This window comes from Sus scrofa, chromosome 8, assembly GCF_054392235.1.
Source record: "Sus scrofa isolate SSC_HxYL_T2T_F1_AM1 chromosome 8, Sscrofa_HxYL_maternal_Yorkshire_Landrace_v2.0, whole genome shotgun sequence".
NCBI classification, from domain to species: Eukaryota; Metazoa; Chordata; class Mammalia; order Artiodactyla; family Suidae; genus Sus; species Sus scrofa.
This window is the reverse complement of record NC_139390.1, coordinates 69,947,089-69,967,398: the sequence shown is the minus strand read 5'-3', so window position 1 is coordinate 69,967,398 and position 20,310 is coordinate 69,947,089. Positions and strand designations below refer to the sequence as shown.

At 36.1% G+C, this 20,310-nt stretch overlaps 1 protein-coding gene across 1 annotated transcript in view; it reads right to left on the bottom strand.

The window, feature by feature from the left end:
* LOC106504681 (uncharacterized) overlaps nt 1-20,310 on the bottom strand; it is an 86,842-nt gene that overhangs the window by 23,127 nt on the left and 43,405 nt on the right. The window lies entirely within an intron of this gene.

Sequence of the window (20,310 nt, the reverse complement as noted above, 5' to 3'; positions counted from 1 at the left end):
AACTTGCATTTGGTGAAGGAGGAAGCTGCGTGGAATTTAGAGTAAAAAGCGAACTGGTCCAAGGTTTCCTACAGGGTGTTAAATGCAGTTTAATCAGAGTGCCATTTTTTGTTGTTGTTGTTCAAGTGATTTTAATTAATGGAATGCACAATTTTTAATATGCAAATAAAAATTTTTTAAATGTAAAAAATAAAAAGATGGCTTTTATTTTAAATTTTCATCTTTATAGCTGGGGACCAAATCAGCCTGCACCTTGACCTTGGACCCCCCAGCCTCCAGAACTGTGAGAAATAAGTGTCCATTATTTAAGCCACCCAAAATTTTTTTTTTCTTGTCTTTTTAGGGCCACATCCACAGCGTATGGAGGTTCCCAGGCTAGGGGTCTAATCGGAGGTGTAGCTGCCAGCCTACCCCACAGCCACAGAAATGCCAGATCCGAGCTGCATCTGCCACCTACACCACAGTTCACAGCAACACTGGATCCTTAACCACTGAATGAGGTCAGGGGGGTCAGACCAGCAACCTCATGATTCCTAGTCAGATTCATTTCCCCTGTGCCACTAGGCCACCCAGTCTTTGTTATGACAACCAGAGCTGATTATAGCTCTCTAGAATATTAGCCTTCAAAATTCTTGTTTGCTTAACCCTTAAAGGGTTTTTTTGGGAAAAGAAGTACATTTAACATTTTAACCACTTTTCCTATTGGCAAGTAAGCACAATTTTATTCCCTTTTATTCTCTTTACTCCATCAAAGAGGCTGGAAACCTTGAAAACACATTTAAAAAAAAAAAATGCTTGGCAGCAGAGTCCTGACGACATTCTGCCAGTGAGAAGCATTTTGCAGGAGGCTTACAAAATGTAAGCAGGGGGAGTTCCCGTGGTGGCGCAGTGGTTAACGAATCCGACTAGGAACCATGAGGTTGAGGGTTTGATCCCTGGCCTTGCTCAATGGGTTAAGGATCTGGCATTGCTGTGAGCTGTGGGGTAGGTCGCAGATGTGGCTAGGATCCCATGTTGCTGTGGCTCTGGCGTAGGCTGGTGGCTACAGCTCTGATTGGACCCCTAGCCTAGGAACCTCTGTATGCCTTGGGAAGCGGCCCTAGAAAAGGCAAAATACAAACAAACAAACAAACAAACAAAATGTAAGCAAGGACAGAAGCCATATTGTTTCTCTAGCAGAGGCTGAAGCTGCAATAGCCACTGGTTTTGCAATAACTTCAAGAAATGTGCTGGCAAGTCAGTGTACCTAATGTTCTAGGCAGCTATAATCCTTGGTGGACTTTCCTGAGATCCTTGCAGTTTCTTAATTCTCCAAAAGCTATGAGTGAATCTGAAAGTAGTGGAGGTTTTCCTGAAAATTTCATCATCCATCTCTTTCAGTGGTTTTGTAAGTCCCTAATTTGCTATTTAATTTCATTCCTGCTTAAAGTATATAGAGTGGTTTCTATTTTCCTGACCAAACATTTTACATTTAAAATGTCCAAGTTTAATATTTGTCAAGTATATATTTCTGCCTTAATATATATGGTTCTTTAAAATTTACTTTGCATGTATTTTCATGAAAATATTTTGAGCTTCAAGTCCAGATCTTCCAAAGTATGAAAATATGTACAGCTTGACTTAATGATAAAGCAAGCCCTCATTATTAAAACAATTGGCAAGTCAGACTTCTGCCAGAAAATTTTATCCTCCCTAACAAATTCTGGTAAGTGTATTAATATACTTATTACCTTGTCTAATGCCTGAGCCTCAAGACAAGTAACAGATGACAGATGAAAAAGATAGATACATAAACACATGCATACACACATACTAATGTGCATACATATATACATAATGCACAGGTTTGCAATCATGTGAAAATTTTGACCATAGAGTATATTATGATGTGGTCACTTTAACATCTTACAGGGACTTTAGGATCATAGGGCTCTCCTAGTGTCTCAGGCTTTTTTCAGTCGTCTCTATATTTGCTTCTTTAGAAATGTTTGGTGTTTTCTCCTCTATAGTGATGCTTCATTGATGGATGAAAGGTATTCCTTTTTATTACAAAAGGGGAAATGAGTTATTGTGAAAGGAGTGTTTGGAAAAGAAATGAGGACCAGAAGTAGGCTAATATTAGGAAAGGGTATATATAAAATTTGAGGGTCTGGACCATTTTTGTCTCTAACTTATTCATGCCCATGTACTCCCTAGAAAGTCAGAAGTTTGTGTCAGTTTGAAGACCACTGCTGCAATAGCATATCTTTTTTCACCTTTTCTACCTCCAAAATTAGAGGTTCTGGGAGACTGAATACTTCTAAATTAACATTATATGGGTTTTAACTTTCTGTAACAATCTTAGAAAGAATATGTGTCTTTTCAGTACATAAATAAATTTGCTTATGTGCTTACCACTGGTGAACTCTTTGGAATAACACTCCTTTAATATGCTTTATTTCCTATCATGATGTTGCAGTTTAAACGTTAAACATTTTGAGGGAAATTATTGTATCTTAGAGGCTATCCTCTCCTTCAACTCTTCTATATGCTTTTTTATAATGAAAACTATTCATTAGTCCCTTACTATAAAGTGGCCTTATATTGATTGGAAGACACAAATGAACTGGGTTCCCTCATGGAGCACTCAGGCCATGTTCAGTCTCTTGCAAAGTATCTATAGAGTTCATTCCAAACATGCATCTCTATGGATCTCATTCTCAACCAGACTCCCTACCAACCATCAAAAAACATCTTTCCACTCCCTTCCAAAGAGAAAAATGTGGAGAGTTTCAGCCTCTATGTTACAGAAGAAAGCACATTATAAAAATAATGATCCTAACATTAGCCAAATAATAAATGGATCTCTTAAAAATTATCTAACTTAATACTCAAAAATACATTAAATCTTTATTATTTTCTTCATATTCCATATGAATACACTGTTATAGTGTTTATTTTGTGCACATTTATTCAGTGCACAAACTTAGATCGACTTTATTACAGATTCCTGCTTGTTGTCATCACTAATTCTCATATTCTAATGCAGATTCTTCCAGTAAGAGAATCCTATTTATCTATCACATAACAGTTTTGCTTCAAATATACTGCTGTGCTTATTTCCTCTCATACAATACAACAGATATGTTTTGCACTTTGCCTCTCTAGAATGGTGCTTCATTATTTTACACTGGCCAAAAAATGCATTTTTCACATACACATCCCAAATATAAACCAGATAAATTCTGCCCTTTCTTCCAAAGCTAATTTTCAAAGATAAAATCCCACCTCCTAGAAGAAGTCACTCCATATTGACCTCCCCTCCTTAGTCCTTGACAGGCTACATATAAATCAGATGTAGCATATATCACATTCTTTTATCAATGTAGTTTCTGATATAAGAAGATATATTAACCCATTTATATCAATTTCTATTAAAGATACATTTTAATTTTACTTTGTACCTTCTACCTAGCAAAATTTTCTTTTGTATTAGATTTTTTTTTTTTTTAGGGTTCCACCAGAGGCATATGGCAGTTCCCAGGCTAGGGGTCAAATCAGAGCTACAGCTGCTGGCCTACACCACAGCCACAGCAACACCAGATCTGAGCCATGTCTGTGATCTACATCACAGCTCAGAGCAACATGGGATCCTTGACCCACTGAGTAAGACCAGAGATCGAACCCACGTCCTCATGAATACTAGTCAGGTTTGTTACCACTGTGCCACCACAGGAACTCCTAATTTTCAGAATTATTACCGTCTATCTATTCCTATTTCCTTTTCTGTGTGTAAGTATGTGTGTTTGTGTGTGTTTGTCCTTCACTGGTTTCAAAGTTACATGCCTTTTATTCTATTTATTTGATGGAATATAAAAATTTTAGCATGCATGCTTAACTGGATAATATTCAAAATTAGTTATTTCTGTCCTTCACCTTAACAATAAGAATATTGCAGACAGTCCCATATTCTCCAAGGCATTGTTGATTATTAATGTAGAGCTACTTACTTTTGTTCTAAAATATTGGTAATAATAATGCCATTACTAAAAGTTATAGAGAAAATTAGATTTACCAAATACTTTACTTGCTTGCTCTTGCTTTTTGTGCACCAATCTTTCTTTTTGTCTTTGATTCTATTCTTACTGACAGATAAACTTTAGTGGTTTATTCAGAGAGAATCTGGTAGTAATAAATTCTTAGACTTTGTAAATCTGAAAATTCACCTTTTTTTTTTCCCAATAAAAGCTTAATTCATTTCAGAATTCTGGGTTGACTCATATCTTCAGACACTTCTGGCCTCTGTTGCTCATGATAAGTCAGTCAGAAACTTTACTTTTTAGGGATTCTGTTTCCTCCATATAATTGAAAAAAATTATATTTAGCTTTGATAGTCTAAAGATTTAATCTATGTATTCTGCCATGTGTTTGGTTTCATTTCTTCTTATTAGGATTAGAAGAGATTTTTCAATCTGAGAATTTATGGGTTTTCTTTCTCTATTACAAAATGATTTCAGACAGTACCTTTTTCAAATGTGCCTCTTTTTCATTTTTTCCCTTTCTGGAACTCCTTTAAAATGCAAGTGATAATAATAAAATAACCTTTTCCAGTTTTATCATTCTAATAGATCTAATAGATCCCTTATCCCCCTATGTTACATTCTGATAATTTCTCTGAGAGCATCTTTATGAGTACCAAGTCTTTTTTCCATAAAGGTAGTTTATTCTTTTGTCTATTTTTTTTAATTACTGTGTTTTTCATTTCTAGAATTTCAGTTTGATATATTTTCTTTCAAATCTATATTTTTTCCCTAGAACATCTCATTTTTTTTAGTTGATTCTTTTCTTATCTTAGCAGACATTTAAGGTGTATTCTCTGATCTGTTGTATCTGTAAACTCTTCCTGGTAAGTTGACTTTTTCTTCTTCTGTTTTGTAAGTTTGATTAATGAACTCATCCTCAGCAATTATTAATTTCATGGAAGTGCCACAGATCCCTGGTTGTATGGGCATTTTGTAGGGGCTGCTTTATGTTTGATTCTGCAAGAGTCCCACTAAGGCCAAACTTTTTTTTTTTTTTTTTTTTTAAACAGGCTGTCAATCCCATGGGAGTAGTGTCTTTTTAGAAATAGTACCTCCATCCAGCTGAAGCTTAAAGTTCTGATTGTTTACAGCTGAACCCATCTCATCTCAGTTTATCATTCTTACCGAAGTTTCCTGTTAGTATGTATGTTTTCTTCATCATAACATAAACTCTGTAGTGGAAAGAATAATCTTCTCCAGTTTTATCATTCTGACTGTGTCTTACACATTATGGATACCAAAAATGTACCTTTTCTTAAATAAATCGGTCAGTTAACAACTACACATCATTCAATCTGAATACAAAATAAATCAATACCAAGAAACTAAAGTCTCAAGTATCCATGGTTTATGCTGCAAATTTTATCAACTAAATAATATTCAAATAAATACATTTAAAATAGAAGTCAAAATACTGCAATATTTTTAATCTATATTTTTCTCTGATACAAGTAGAGAAAATAGTACAAATATACTCACATAAAAGTCCCAGATTTAGGTTATTTTTCAGGTATAGCAGTTTTGTTCTGCCATGTTTTTGTGCAAATATTTGTTTCCAAGAAAACCAATATCTGCTTCTCTCTAATAACAAAATGATAAGCTTTTATTGAGGGAAAAATAAAGTTCCTAAAGGATCAGGTAAATTCTAAGTACATTAACTTTAAAAAGTACATTATTCAGGAGAATAATGCAAAGTGTTAAGAAATTTTGTTGCTAATCAGGCCCCAAATGGAAGATGGTATTTCTTGGGTCATTATAGATCATCTGTCATAAAATAAAGAGGATATATATCATTAAAATATTTTATGCTTACTATTTTATGCTTGTCTATATGCTTCCTTTCATATGTATGGATGTTTGTGATAGCATAATAAGATCTTTGCTGAAATTCTTTATAGGAAATCCATCTATTTTCAGAAGAACTGGATCCTCAGTTATAAAGATGGAAAATTAAAATCAAGGGCATATTTTTCCATCAGAGTAATTTCAGAGAAATTATGATACAAATTTCAGAGAGGAGTTCCCATTGTGCACAGAAGAAATGAATCAACTAGGAGCCATGAGGTTGTGGGTTCAGTCCCTGGCCTGGCTCAGTGGATTAAGGATCCAGCTTTGCTGTGAGCTGTGGTGTAGGTCACAGATGCAGCTTGGATCTGGTGTTTCTACAGCTCTGGCATAGGCCGGCAGCAATATCTCTGATTAGACCCCTAGCCTGGGAACTTCCGTATACCACAGGTGCAGCCCTAAAAAGACAAAAGACAAAAAAAAAAAAATTCAGAGAAGTTATAATACAAATTTCAGAGAAGTTATGACCAAGAAATTGTATCAGATTAGAAATCTGGAATTTTGAAATAAGTATGATTCATTTTAGACCCAGTCAAAGGGAGTTTAATTATGAAATTACTAGACCTGAATTTAATACAGAGTAGCTATTAGTTGGGCTCCACAGGTGTTTAATCTAAAATGATAATATACCTTCCTTAAGAAAAATAATTAAACATTATACTCTTTGGAATATGATGAGCAGAATTTTTTTAACCTAGAGAGAAAATTTATCAATCAATCCACCCCTTCTCTATTTGCTTCATGTAACTAGAAAATTAAAGAGTTCCTCCTCTAAGATATAAACAGAAAAAAGTTGCATAAAACTGGTAACCACCTCGGGTCTAGACAAAATAAATAATTGCCTTGAATTACTGCCTATAGCTCAGACTCTTATTTCAGGTTGTCATCATTCAATCACTGTTACCACTCATAGACTTTGGGAACTTTTACTTTTGCTCTCAGTTTTCTCATCTAAATTATGGTACCCATAGGAACGCTGGGTACATTCAATTGGAAGAAATGGAGTGGAAGGGAGATCATTTCTTCTAATGCCTTCTCCAAAGAGATCACTCAAATATCTTTGCTATTTTTTTTCCAGTGATTGCTATTATTGTTGTTATTGTTTGTATATTTGTTGTGATGAGAATGAATGAACTTTCAGATACAGCATTGTAAAGTAACAAAATTTTATATACATAAAGCCCAATCTAAATCCATTTATTTTTCATGGTTAAAAAAGAAAAAAACCAAAAAACAACAACTACAAAGAAAAAACACATTAGTTTATCTATAATCTGGGCTAACTTCCTAGAGCTATAGGCAGGAAATTAGTCATTCCTTGGGTCACCTAACAGCTCCTTTTTGAAATTTAATGTGTGCCAGGTCCTGATCTGATCCTGAAGATGCGGTGGAGACCAATACAGTTTAAACTCCTGCCATGACAAAGCTTATATTAGTGGAGAGAGAGAGTGGATAGGCAAAATATGTTATAAATACATATGTATATGTGTATATATACATATATAATGCTTATAATATATTAGGTACTTATATATTATGTACATATAATGTGAGGCAGTGCTGAGTGTTATAATGTATAACTGGGCAAGGACGTAAAGAGTGTTGGAAAGTGAGGAGAGAAATTTAATTTAAATAGTGTGGTCAAAGGAATTCTGACCCAAAAGAAATGAGAAATCAAGCCGTGAGAATATAATGAGGGAGAGCAGGTGGTGAGAATTGGCTCTAGCTATCAGAGTGTGCCTAGCTACATGAATTTGCTTCGCACAGAAGTGCCAAAGCTATTGTAGGCAGAATTAGTAGGGGAGGTTTTTTTCCTGGTCACGCTTGGCCTTGTTTGTTTTAACTCTAAAAACCTACCATTTTGCAAAACAAGGAGATTATGACATTGAACTCATCCATTCTTCTCTACTACTTCCAAACTTCATATGAAAAGTAAATAATTAATTCTCAGAAACCCTTTGTGGGATATATTAGCCCAGTTTTATGAGTAGAGTTCAGTACAGAAAAAGAGACTGAATGGTCTAAGGCCACATTAAGAAGCTGCACCAGACTGTCATTAGAACCTGAGAGCATTTTCAGACAAGCCTGTGCCCAAAACAGGAGCCTGTGTCAGTCTTAATCACTGTAAAGTGACACTATTAACTACAAGAAGCACTTTTAAGTAAAAGAATCTCTAGCCTAATATCAGCATCCAAACCAAAGCAAAACCACATTCCTTTGTAAAAAGGAAAGTATCAATGATGTACAAAGACGACATTTTAAAATTCCTTTAGAATTGATTTAAAAAAATTTGGCCAATTATAATAAGCCACAAAAAAGAGATAAATATACTTTTTGTATTGCCCAATCAGGCAGTATTGTGCATTTTCCAGGTTATAATTTTAAGATCTGAGCACAAATCAAGCTTGGGCCTAAGCAGTGAAGGTACTCTAGGAACTGTTGGGACAGGCCTAGGAAGTGGCTGAGGAACCTCCTGGGACAGCCCGTCCTTAGCAAAAAAGGAGCCAAACCCAAGGAATTAGACCCAATTACACACATTCAGCAGTGCTTTTGAGGAGCTGGTAATTCTGGAATATTAACCCTCTGGTCTTTCCTCTATTCCAATGCCTAAGAGTTTCTATGCAGATACAGGTAATAAGTTAAAAGGGCAAAAAGTATTTGACTAAAAGATGTACAGCAGGGCTTCCTCTCCGCTCTGACACAGTGTAACTCAGAGGATCACACAGTGTTCATTCAGTTCCCTCTGAACCACATCATTCATTGGGCATTAAGACTTTGGTACTTAAGCAGCAGCATATGGCAGAGTGACAGTAGCTTATGGCAGGGGACTGAGGTACCTAGTAAAGCAGCAATACATTTCACCAAGGCCCAAATGGAAAGCGTAAAGATGAGTAGGTAGGTGCCAGTGCCCAAAGGAAGATGGCAGGGGTGGTGGAGGCTGTTGGTGGGACCAGACTTGTCTGTGAGACAATGTGAGACACTCTCTAAAATACCAAGCAAGGCCCTTTGCTGAGCATGAGCGTTCTCCTGTCTGCTCAAAGGGTAAGTTGCCAGGGGGCGTCCTTATCTGCTCACAGGCTGGTGAAACTTAGGGAGACAAGGTAAAGGTAGATGTAGTATAACATTGTTGGTTTCTATATAATAATTCTGTAATATTTGGAAGTTAATTCATTCTTATGTATGTGATCATTACAGCTTCTGATTTTGTTTTGTTTTGTTTTGTTTTGTTTTTGTCTTTTTGCTATTTCTTGGGCCACTCCCGCGGAATATGGAGGTTCCTAGGCTAGGGGTCCAATCAGAGCTGTAGCCACCAGCCTACACCAGAGCCACAGCAACGCGGGATCCGAGCCACATCTGCAACCTACACCACAGCTCACAGCAATGCAGGATTGTTAACCCACTGAGCAAGAGCAGGGACTGAACCCGCAACCTCATGGTTCCTAGTCAGATTCGTTAACCACTGCGCCGCTACGGGAACTCCAGCTTCTGATTTTAACCTTAAAAAAGTTTCTGCTGTGCAATATATCATTAATAAGATTTCAAGGTTATAATTATTGAGCCAGATAAAACCATCCAATAAAAACTATCGAGAGTTCAACCAGATATAATTTTAATATTATATAATACCTGTGATGCTGATATACTGGAAAGAATATATGTATATATGTACATACACATATATGGGAAGACATTATAAATATCTCAAGAAAGCCAGACATAATGCAGAACCCAAATGGATAATTAAGAGAGTTATATGCAAACTTAGAAGTGCTTGAAAGATATGAAAGTAAATAATGTCAGAAGAATTGGTTGATGATGTGACTTAAACCCAGGAATGTGGGCCATAAGAGCTCCGGATTCTTAAGTTTAAGAAGTCCCCTTTGATGTCACTATAGATAGGACATAAACTGTCCATAGAAAAATAGCAAAAGCTTCATACCATGCCAAAGACATGGACTTCTGGTCAATGGGAACCTCAAGACACTAGATGGCCCTAGAAAGTGGAATCACTTCCTTGGTTGGAAGAGTTTTTTAATCTTAAAGAGATTTGGAATTAAGCATTAAAGTAATTAAATAAGAAAAACTCATCTTTACTTTTACAAATGACAGAAAGTTCATCCATGTTATGTGTCAAGCCTTGCTGCAGACGATAAATTGCTTGCATAGAACGATAAATATCCTCCTCATGGAGCCTATACCCTAGAGGAGAAGATGAAAAATAATCAAATAGTCACACACTGTATATAGTAGCATATTGTATTTCATTGGGTCTGTAATGCCATTAATTGTAAAATGTACTGTTTTCATGAAGAAAGCAAATAACGACTAGTAGATAAACTATGGCACAATACTTTTGATTGCTTAGATTTACATATTTCATGTTTTTTTAGATAATTTCATTATATACACTCTTGGTCACATATAGAAAAGTGCACATAAGTGAAATCAACTGGATGTTCTCCTAAAAATGTTTTTCTATTTACAGTCAAGCTTGCCTCCATGGTACTGATGTCATCTCTCCCTCTCTCTCTCACTTTCTCTCTCTCTGTCTCTCTCTCTCTCTCTGTCTCTCTCTCTCACACACACACACACATACATGCACACAATCACACCTTGTTATCAGGAATGTTATTTGTATAGAATTTCTTACAAATGAACCCTATTTTTGCTTCCAAAATTTTCTTGCAAGCCACTGAACTCCATTATGCAATTTTGCTGCCAGTAATTTCCAGCTTAGCATGTGAAAGACAGTCTTTGTGCATAGAATTCAGTAAAAAAAATACAGTCCATCTTCATCTATTTTTGGTATCTGTTTTTCAGTACCATGGAAAAATTAACTGCTACCCCACAAGTAAATGTGGAGATGCAGTGATTCCTCCATTGACTAAGCCTTGCTGCACCATCAAATTCATGCCATGTTGCTATTCCCATATATTTCTGCATTCACAATTTCTAATTTGTTTTACCGCCAAACCGCCATCATTTAAAAAAATGTTTTAAAATTTCAATTAAACTTAACAAATGTAAAGCCAAAAATGCATATAACTTCTTAACTACTTTTGGTAACTTGTCACTCTAAAATGAGCTTTTAAATGATAAAGGAGTAGACAAGGAGACCAGTTTAGCCAAGAGAACAAAAGACTTCACTGTGTTAAAAACTACTGAGATGTCAAGACAGGATTTTTTAAAAATCTCATCACATTCAGTGACAAAAGTGAACTTAGAAGTAAAGTCTCCTGGAGGAGTTATAGCTCCATTTTACAGATTGGAATATATTTGAGGAATAAGTAGTTCTAAGGGGGTAGGGTTAGTTAGTGTGGACAATTCTCTTAAGTTTGGCTTTAATGGCAATAAAAAGAATGTGGAAATAGCTTAGTTGTAAGAGTAATTGTGATGGAAGCAATTATATGGTTTTTTCCCTCTGTTTTTGTTTCTTTGGGGTTTTTTTGTTTGTTTTTTGTTTTGTTGTTGTTGTTGTTGTTGTTGTTGTTTAGGGCCATACCCATGGCATGTGGAAATTTCCAGGCTAGGGTTGAATCGGTGCTCCAGCTGCCACCTACACCATAGCCACAGCAACGCCAGATCTGAGCCACATCTGTGACCTATAACACTGGATTCTTAACCCACTGAGTGAGGCCAAGGATTGAACCTGCATCCTCTTGGATACTAGTCATGTTCTTAACCCTTTGAACCATAATGTAAACTCCTGAAAAGCAATTATATGTTTAAGATTTGGGAAACTTGGAGTTCCCGTCATGGTGCAGTGGTTAACGAATCTGACTGGGCACCATGAGGTTGCGGGTTTGATCCCTGACCTAGCTCAGTGGGTTAAAGATCCAGCATTTGCCATCAGCTGTGGTGTAGGTCGCAGATGTGGCTCAGATCCGGCGTTGCTGTAGGCCAGCAGCTATAGCTCTGATTCAACCCTTAGCCTGGAAACCTCCAGGTGCTGCAGGTGCGGCCCTGGAAAAAAAAAAATGGGGAAACTTGAACACATCTAAGTGCCATTAGGAAGAAGCTAGCAAATTGGGGAAAGTGGCAAAGAAAACAAAAATGATGATCAGTATTGTATAGTGCCTGAGAAAACCATAGGCAGTGGGGTTGTTCTGAGAAGTGGCTGAGGGATCTGTCCTTTCATTTGAGATTAGTTTTAGAATAATGGTTAAAAGCACAGACTCTGGAACCAGAAAGCCTTTTTTTAGGTTTTTTTTTTTTTTTTTTCCACTGTTTAAAGTTTTATTGAAGTGTCTTGATTTACATTGTTGTGATGATTTCTGCTGTACAACAAAGTGATTCAGTTATACATGTACACACATCCATGCTTTTTCAGATTCCTTTCCAGATTCTTTTCCCATCTAGATGATCACAGAACATTGGGTAGGGTTCCCTGCACTATACAGCAGGTCCCCAGTGGCCAAATCATTTCATATACCACCATGTGCCATATGCCAGACCCAAATCCCCAGTCCATCCCTCCCCCCAGCTAACCTGTTCCCTTTGGTAACTGTAAGTTTGTTTTCAAAGTCTGAGTCTGTTTCTTCTGCAAATAAGTTTATTTGTATCCTTTTTTAAAGATTCCGTATATAAGTGATATCATATCAGGTTTGTCTTTCACTGACTAACTTCCCTTAATAGGATAATCTTTAGGTCCATCCATGTCCGGCAAATGGCATTATTTCATTCCTTCTACAGCTGAGTAATATTCCATTGCATGTGTGTATCACATGGCCCTTGTGAAAATATCACTGTTTAGTTCTGGGTGGCCTTGAGCAAGTCAGTTCACCACTCTTTTGTTCAGCTTTCTCATCTAAAACATAGAAACAAATGATCATACCTTTCTCATAAGATTGTTGTAAGGATTTCATAAATTGATGCTGATGAAGTCCTTGGAATAATACATGACATGTGTTAAGCCTTTATTATTGGGTTTTATCATTATTGTCATCTCATTAAACACATTTCAGTTATTTGTGCTGAGAGAACTTGCTACTTCAAGTTAATAACTACTCTTTATAGGTAAATGGATAAAACACACAATGTCACATAACATTTTTGGCAAATATGCAATTGCTATCAACTAAATTACTTCTTCCTCACAAAACCAGTACAGATAAGGAAAAAACAAATTGCAATTGCAATCTTCACTTTTGACCTCACCTCCTAGAAAATGTGGATTTTCAAAATGTTATATTCATCTTGTGCTATTTGTAAGACGAATTTCTGATATTTATCATATAAAATGTATTTATTATTTATTTATTTATTTGCTTTTTAGGGCTGTACCCTTGGCATATGGAAGTTCCCAGGCTAGGGGTTGAATCAGAGCTACAGTTGTCACCCTACACCACATCCACAGTAACAAGAGCCACGTCTGCCAACTACTCCATAGCTCCCAACAATGCCAGATCCTTAATCCACTGACAGAGGCCAGGGATCAAACCCACATCCTCATGGATACTAGTTGGGTTCATTACCACTGAGCCACAATGGGAATTCCTATCATATAAAATTTAGAAGCAGATTATATATTCATGTTTAATCAGGCTTGAAGGAGCTTGGGGGTAGCGATAGAATCATCCATTTGTCATCCACTACAGCTGGGTGTTGATGATGCTTCAGTCCCTGCCACCTATGCAACACTAAGAAGATTGCTAAAAGTTCCTAGTCTCTACTTCTTCACTTAAAAAACTAAGGTAAACACTATCTTGGAGAGTTATTATGATAATCAAATGTGAAAATACACATAAAGCCCTTAAGAGAAAATCTAGAACATTGTAAGTGTTCAATAATGTTAACGGAGGTTAACATTACTTGTATTAATTTATTGGCAAAGTTTAATGAATCAACGGTGTAAAATATAACAAGATGAGATCTCCATTTTATATGTAGAAGGAGGTCAAATAATATGATGCTGTTGACAAATAATAGGCACATAATTGTTGTGGGATAAATCGAAGTGGAAACACAATGTCATCAAGTAGAAATGTCCCAGTGGCTTTCTGAAATCTAACCCATGAGACATGCTTGAAAAAAAATAAAGCTCAGGAAGAAAATCGTGTCACTGAATAATTTCAGCAAGGATTAGGTATATTCATCCTAAATGCAATTTTAATTAATTGTAAAATATTATTCAAATTTTTGAAACATTATGTACTCTGTACATTTTGTCATTTTTGAAGAGAAAATGAAATTTAGTCCTAAACTATTTCCCCAGACCAATCATTATATATACAGAAATAAGTAACAAAATTCAAATATTAGTATTTATATTTTCTATTATTATAGTAATATGATGCTACTTGAAATTTTTACCATTTTAATTTTTAGTTCTCAAAGGATACTCAATTGTAGAACTATAAGATACAAAGAAGATATACATGCATGTGGATTCTTCAAAATTAATGTGAACATTTAAAAATATATGGTCCCAAAGTCCCTTTGCAAATTTATAAGGCCATGATTTTATAACAATATAAAATATGCAATAATTCTAAAATTATATAATGTATTTATAATAATATAATTTTTCTTGTTTATCCATTAAGGCTGATTTTAGAATTTCAAGCATTGGGTAACCTCAAAACTCAGGTTAAAAAATTCATATTTGTTAGCTTAGTTGTAGCATTAGCCTGAGAGAGAGCAGTACACCTCTTGGTAGACTCTTTCTGCTCAAAGATTTAGAATATTTATGTATTCTCAGTAGGTTTAATTTTGTCAGTTCTGCTTTAAAATATTTCTCAAATGACTCTCCTTTATCCCTAGTTGTAGTCTCACTGTCACTGCTGTCTTTCCTTCCATATAATGTCTCAAAACTCTAACATTGACAGCAAACAAACCAACAAACAAAAATCAACCCAAAAAACCCAGTGAATTTGTTAAAGGCACAATTGAATACCAAGAAAAGAATTCAGGAAGTTCTTGGAAATAGGAACTGAAAATGTAAAGGTAAGAGATCCTAGGCAGTACCTTTTCTCTTGCCACTTGTTTACCGTATTTCTCTCTCTCTCCCTCTCTCCTTTCCTCCCTCCCTCCACCCCCCAACACACACATACCTATCCACCTCTCTAGTCTCTGCTCTCCAGCCAGCAGTATCCTTAACAACCCAGTATTTCCCCTGGTTTACATGTTATAGCTCCATCTGCACAAAGGAGGTTTCTCAGGCCCAATAGATTCACAAGAAAATCTAGTTGTTGATTTGATCCAGGTAGATGCCCTGTGTCCAGTTATTCTTGGTCAGGGTATAGTCATTTGCATCCTTCACCAAAGATACTGCTGGGTCAGGCACATGCAACCCTATGCAAGGGGGATAGGGTTTCCCAAGAGGGCAGCTTCATCATGAATGACACAAACAACCCATAACTGTCCATCACAGCATGGTATTTTTATCTAAAACCTTCACATTCTAGTGGAAATCCGGTTTTCTAGCTTCATGTTTTTATGGCTTAAAAAGTCTAAAAATGCGTTTTTTAAATCCTTTAACACTCACAGATTTGAAGTCATAACTTGTGGGGCTATAGAAGACACTGCTGAGGAAACTGAAATCCAAAGTGAAACATTTTACTCTGTTATTCTGCCTCTCTTGTGGATATAGGATTTACGTTAACTCCTATCCTAATCCTTTGCATTCTTGACACATTATGTCTTGGTGTAAATTAGCTATATCAACTCTAATTAGGTAATAGATGAACTTTAAAATGTCTCTATTGAATGGATTGTAGTCTATGCCTTTAATTTTTATTTTATTAGACTATAAATACATGGTTTTATTGTACCATTTTTCCCCAAGTGTTAAAAGTATCTTAAACTCTTTGTCTTTCCAGTCATATTCTGAAAACATGTGGCTGACATTAGTTTTCATGATTTTGCCATCAGCTTGCATATGATCCAGAGAAATAAAACTACTTCACCAGAGATCCGCATTGTTTCTTTGGCCATAGTTAATACCAAAATTGCTGACACTCAGCAGCCAATAGGCAAACTTTCAGAGGTCTCTGTTAATACTTCCACTGTTAAAAGGGCAATTCACAAGGCCACAGTACTTAATAGTATGCCACCATATACACACAAAATCATTGCATGTGCATGCTTGTGTATCTTTTATGAATTCCACTTATAGCTGCATTTCTGAATAGCGTGTTAATGAGATGACATTCTCTACTGGAAACCACAATTAACAAAGAGGTTTCAGAGACCGAATGCTTCAAAGAAAAAATTTAGCAAATATTAGCTAAAAATAAGTATAGTTTTCAAATGATACAATACTTCTGAGAATTTAATTATATGCATTCTTTCAATGTATATATTGAACATATACTATCCCACTAATAATACCCTTTGCCATCTCAATATGGGATATGAGTTGTTAGTATAAAATTATATAGGAATCACAGCCTGCCTTCAAATAGATTATATTAGTAATTGGTGAATTTAGAGTTTGATTTATGAGGTATGTTATTAGGTGGGATTTGCAAAATATACAAATTAGATATTTTTCAGCTTGGGTAAAAGAAGGTCCCAAATGCATTTAATAGGACTTATAACTATATTCACTAACTTTTTTGTTTTTACTCTCTTCTTGGAGTAAATTTTATTCATTGTTGACTTGATGCTAAAAATTATCAATTGAAATAGTAAAAGATGACCACCACCCAACCAAAAATCTCCCATTATCTTTCTCCACCCTTAAGCCTGGATATTGGAAGTGAATAATACTAATGTATGTAAATTATGGTTATACTGTATTTTAAAGGTTGTTGGACAGTGAACTATTCATATGCTTTATTTTGCATTTTTTATTATAAATTTTATGTCCTTTAAAAATAATAATTTACAGATATTATTCTTTTTTTCTCCTATCTTTTTAGGGCTGCACCTGTGGCACATGAAAGTTCCCAGGCTAGGGACTGAATCAGAACTGTAGCTGCCAGCCTGTGCCACAGCCACAGCAATGCCAGATCCAAGCCAAGGCTGCAACCCATACCACAGCTCAGGGCAATATAAATCTAACCCACTGAGCAAGGCCAGGGATCGAACCTGGCCATGTTCTCATGGATACTAGACAGGTTCATTACCTCTGAGCCACAAATGGGAACTCCTAAGGATATTATTCTAATAAAATATGATAGACATATATAGTTAGCTATATATAAATATAGTTTAAAATCAATTTTAATGGCATTTAAAATTAAAATTCCTTTTATCATATATAAGAAATTAATATAGTTTGCAATATGAATGGATTGACTTACTGATATAAGCTTATTTCCACTGAAAGAGGAAGATAATTTTGATCCAAAAATAGAGTGAATGTTAATGTCTTCACAATGATGACCAATTAACCTCCTTAAATTTATAGCATCTGAGTAAGACAATTTGAATTTCTGTTTTCTCAATTCTATATGAAGTTAAATTTCTGTATTTTTAATCATTTCATGATCCAACATAGAAACTATTGAAAAAAAATTTTCTGTATATTTTAACTCTGCAGAAGATTTACATAAAGCAAAAAAAAAAGAGGTAATTTTATTCCTTGTCTTAAATATTTTAAGAGGTTTTTTGGCATATAATTCATATGCCATAAATTTGACTGGATATGTGTACAATTTAATGATTATAGGAGCTTCCTGTGCAATGTTGGAAAGTATCAAAAGCAGACATTTGCTATTTTTTCTGGTCTTAAAAGAAAGTAGTCTTTCACCGTTGAGTATGACATTAGCTGTAAGTATTACATGGATACCCTTTTTTTTTTTTTTTTTTTTTTTTTGGCTTTTTGGCTTTTTGCTATTTCTTTGGGCCGCTTCCGCGGCATATGGAGGTTCCCAGGCTAGGGGTCTAATCGGAGCTGTAGCCGCAGGCCTACGAAAGAGCCACAGCAACGTGGGATCCGAGCCACATCTGCAACCTACACCACAGCTCATGGCAACGCCGGATTGTTAACCCACTGAGCAAGGGCAGGGATCGAACCCACAACCTCATGGTTCCTAGTCGGATTCGTTAACCATTGCGCCACGACGGGAACTCCAGGATACCATTTTTGATATTGATGAAATTCCTTTCAATTCCTAATTTGTTGAATTATTGTGAACGGGTGTTGGACTTTGTCAAATATTTTTCCTAAGTCTGTTGAGGAAACAATGTGATGTATTATATTAAACGATATTAAAAAATTAAAACTTTGCAGCCCTAAAACAAATCCCACTTGGTAGTGGTTAATAATTTTTAAGATTTCCTGTTGTAGCTCAGCAGGTTATGGACCCAAATAGTATCCATGAAGATACAGGTTCCATCCCTGTCCTGGCTCAGTGGGTTAAGGATCTGGAGTTGCCCTGAGCTGTGGTGGAGGTCACAGACTCAGCTTGGATCCCACATTACTATGGCAGTGGCAGGTGCAGGTCATATTCGACCCCTAGCCTAGGACTTCCATATTTTTTACATACCACTAGATTTGATTTGCTATTATTTTGCCATGAATTTTTGCAGCTATATTCAGGGAAGATGTTGGACTGAATTTCTTTCTTTCCTTTTCTTTTTCTTTCTCTTTATCTCTCCTTCCTTCCTCCCTCTCTCCTTTCTTCTTTATGTCATCTTTCTTTCTTTCCATCCTTCCTTCTTTCTTTCCTCCCTTCCTTCCTTCTTTCTTTTTCTTCCTTCCTTCTTTCCTTCTCTTCTTCTTTGTTTGTTTGTTTGTTTGTTTGTTTGTTTCTTTCTTTCTTTCTTTCTTTCCTTCCTTCTTTCTTTCTCTGACTGGCTTTCTTGTGAGAATGAATCTGGCCTTACAGAATTAATTAGAAAGTATTTCCTTTCTAATCCTTTGTGAAGGATTTGTTTTATTTCTTCTTTAAATCATTGATAGAATTCCTCAGTGAAGCCATATGGAACTGGGGTTTTATCCTTGGGATATTTTTAACTAGTTATCATAAATTGCAAACAATTTGAGCTTACATTTAATATTTAAATTTTCCAAAATACCTGATATCATATCGTTATTAACATAAGCATTAGAAAAAGAATCAAGGCCTTTAAAAAAAGTTCATGCTATTTTTAGGACACAATAAACAGTTAGGTAAGAGCTAAGAGTAAGTAGCAAGTGAGTATTGGAAATGACCGTAAAGACAATTATTGAGGAGCTCATTTTAATTGAATTAAAACAATAGAAAATAAGTATTTACATCATCCCTATTCACATCTAGTTCTGAAGATGTGCATCATAGAATAAAAAGGCATTTGTGGCGTTCCTATAATGGCTCAGCTGGTTAAGGACCCAGTGTTGTCTCTGTGAGGATGTGGGTTCTATCCCTGACTTCTCTCAGTGGGTTGAGAATCTGGTGTTGCCCCAAGCCACAATGTAGGTCACAGATTTAGCTTTGATCTTGCATTACTATGGCTGTGGGGTAAGTCAGCAGCTGTGGCTTTGATTCAACACCTAGCCTGGGAATTTAGGTATGCCACGTGCGTAGCCAGAAAAAGGGGGAAAAAAAGCACTTCAATGTTTGCATATTTCTTGTTTGTTTTTTTGTTTGTCTTTTTGCCTTTTCTAGGGCTGCCTCCTGTGGCTTATGGAGGTTTTCAGACTAGGGGTCTAATTGGAGCTGTAGCTGGCAGCCTACACCAGAGCCACAGCAATGCCGGATCCAAGCCGCCTCTGAAAACCACACCACAGCTCACAGCAATGCTGGATCCCCAACCCACTGAGCAAAGCCAGGGATCAAACCTGCATCCTCATGGATACCAGTTGGATTCGTTATCATTGAGCCATGATGGGAACTACTAATGTTTGTATATTGTTGTTTATATTGTGTTGAGAATAGTGCATGTGTGTGCAAACTAAACTTTTTTTTTTTTTTTGTCTTTTTAGGACTGCACCAGGGGCATGTGGAGGTTCCCAGGCTAGGGGTCCAATCAGAGCTGAAGCCACCAGCCTACACCACAGCCACAGCAACACCTGACAAGCCACGACTTCGACCTACACCACAGCTCATGGCAACACCAGATCCTTAACCCACTGAGCAAGACCAGGGATCAAACCCTTGTCTTCATGTATGCTAGTCAGGTTTGCTAACTGCTCAGCCACAACGGGAACTCCTAAATGTAATCTTTACATATGAATTACATTGCTTCTTTTTCTTATGACCATGAAGAGAAAAAAAAAAAACCAAGAGGTTCTCTTCCACATTAAAAGATACTTCATGTAAGCCTTCTGTTTCTCAACTACAGTGTTCTTATATTTGTTAATTCTTTAAATCATTTATTCTTTTTTTTTTTAAGGCCATATCCATGGCATATGGAGTTTCCCAGGCTAGGGGTCTAATTGGAGCTGCTGCTGCTGGCCTACACCACAGCCACAGCAACGTGAGATCCAAGCCTTGTCTGCGAGCTACACCACAGCTCACAGCAATGCCAGATC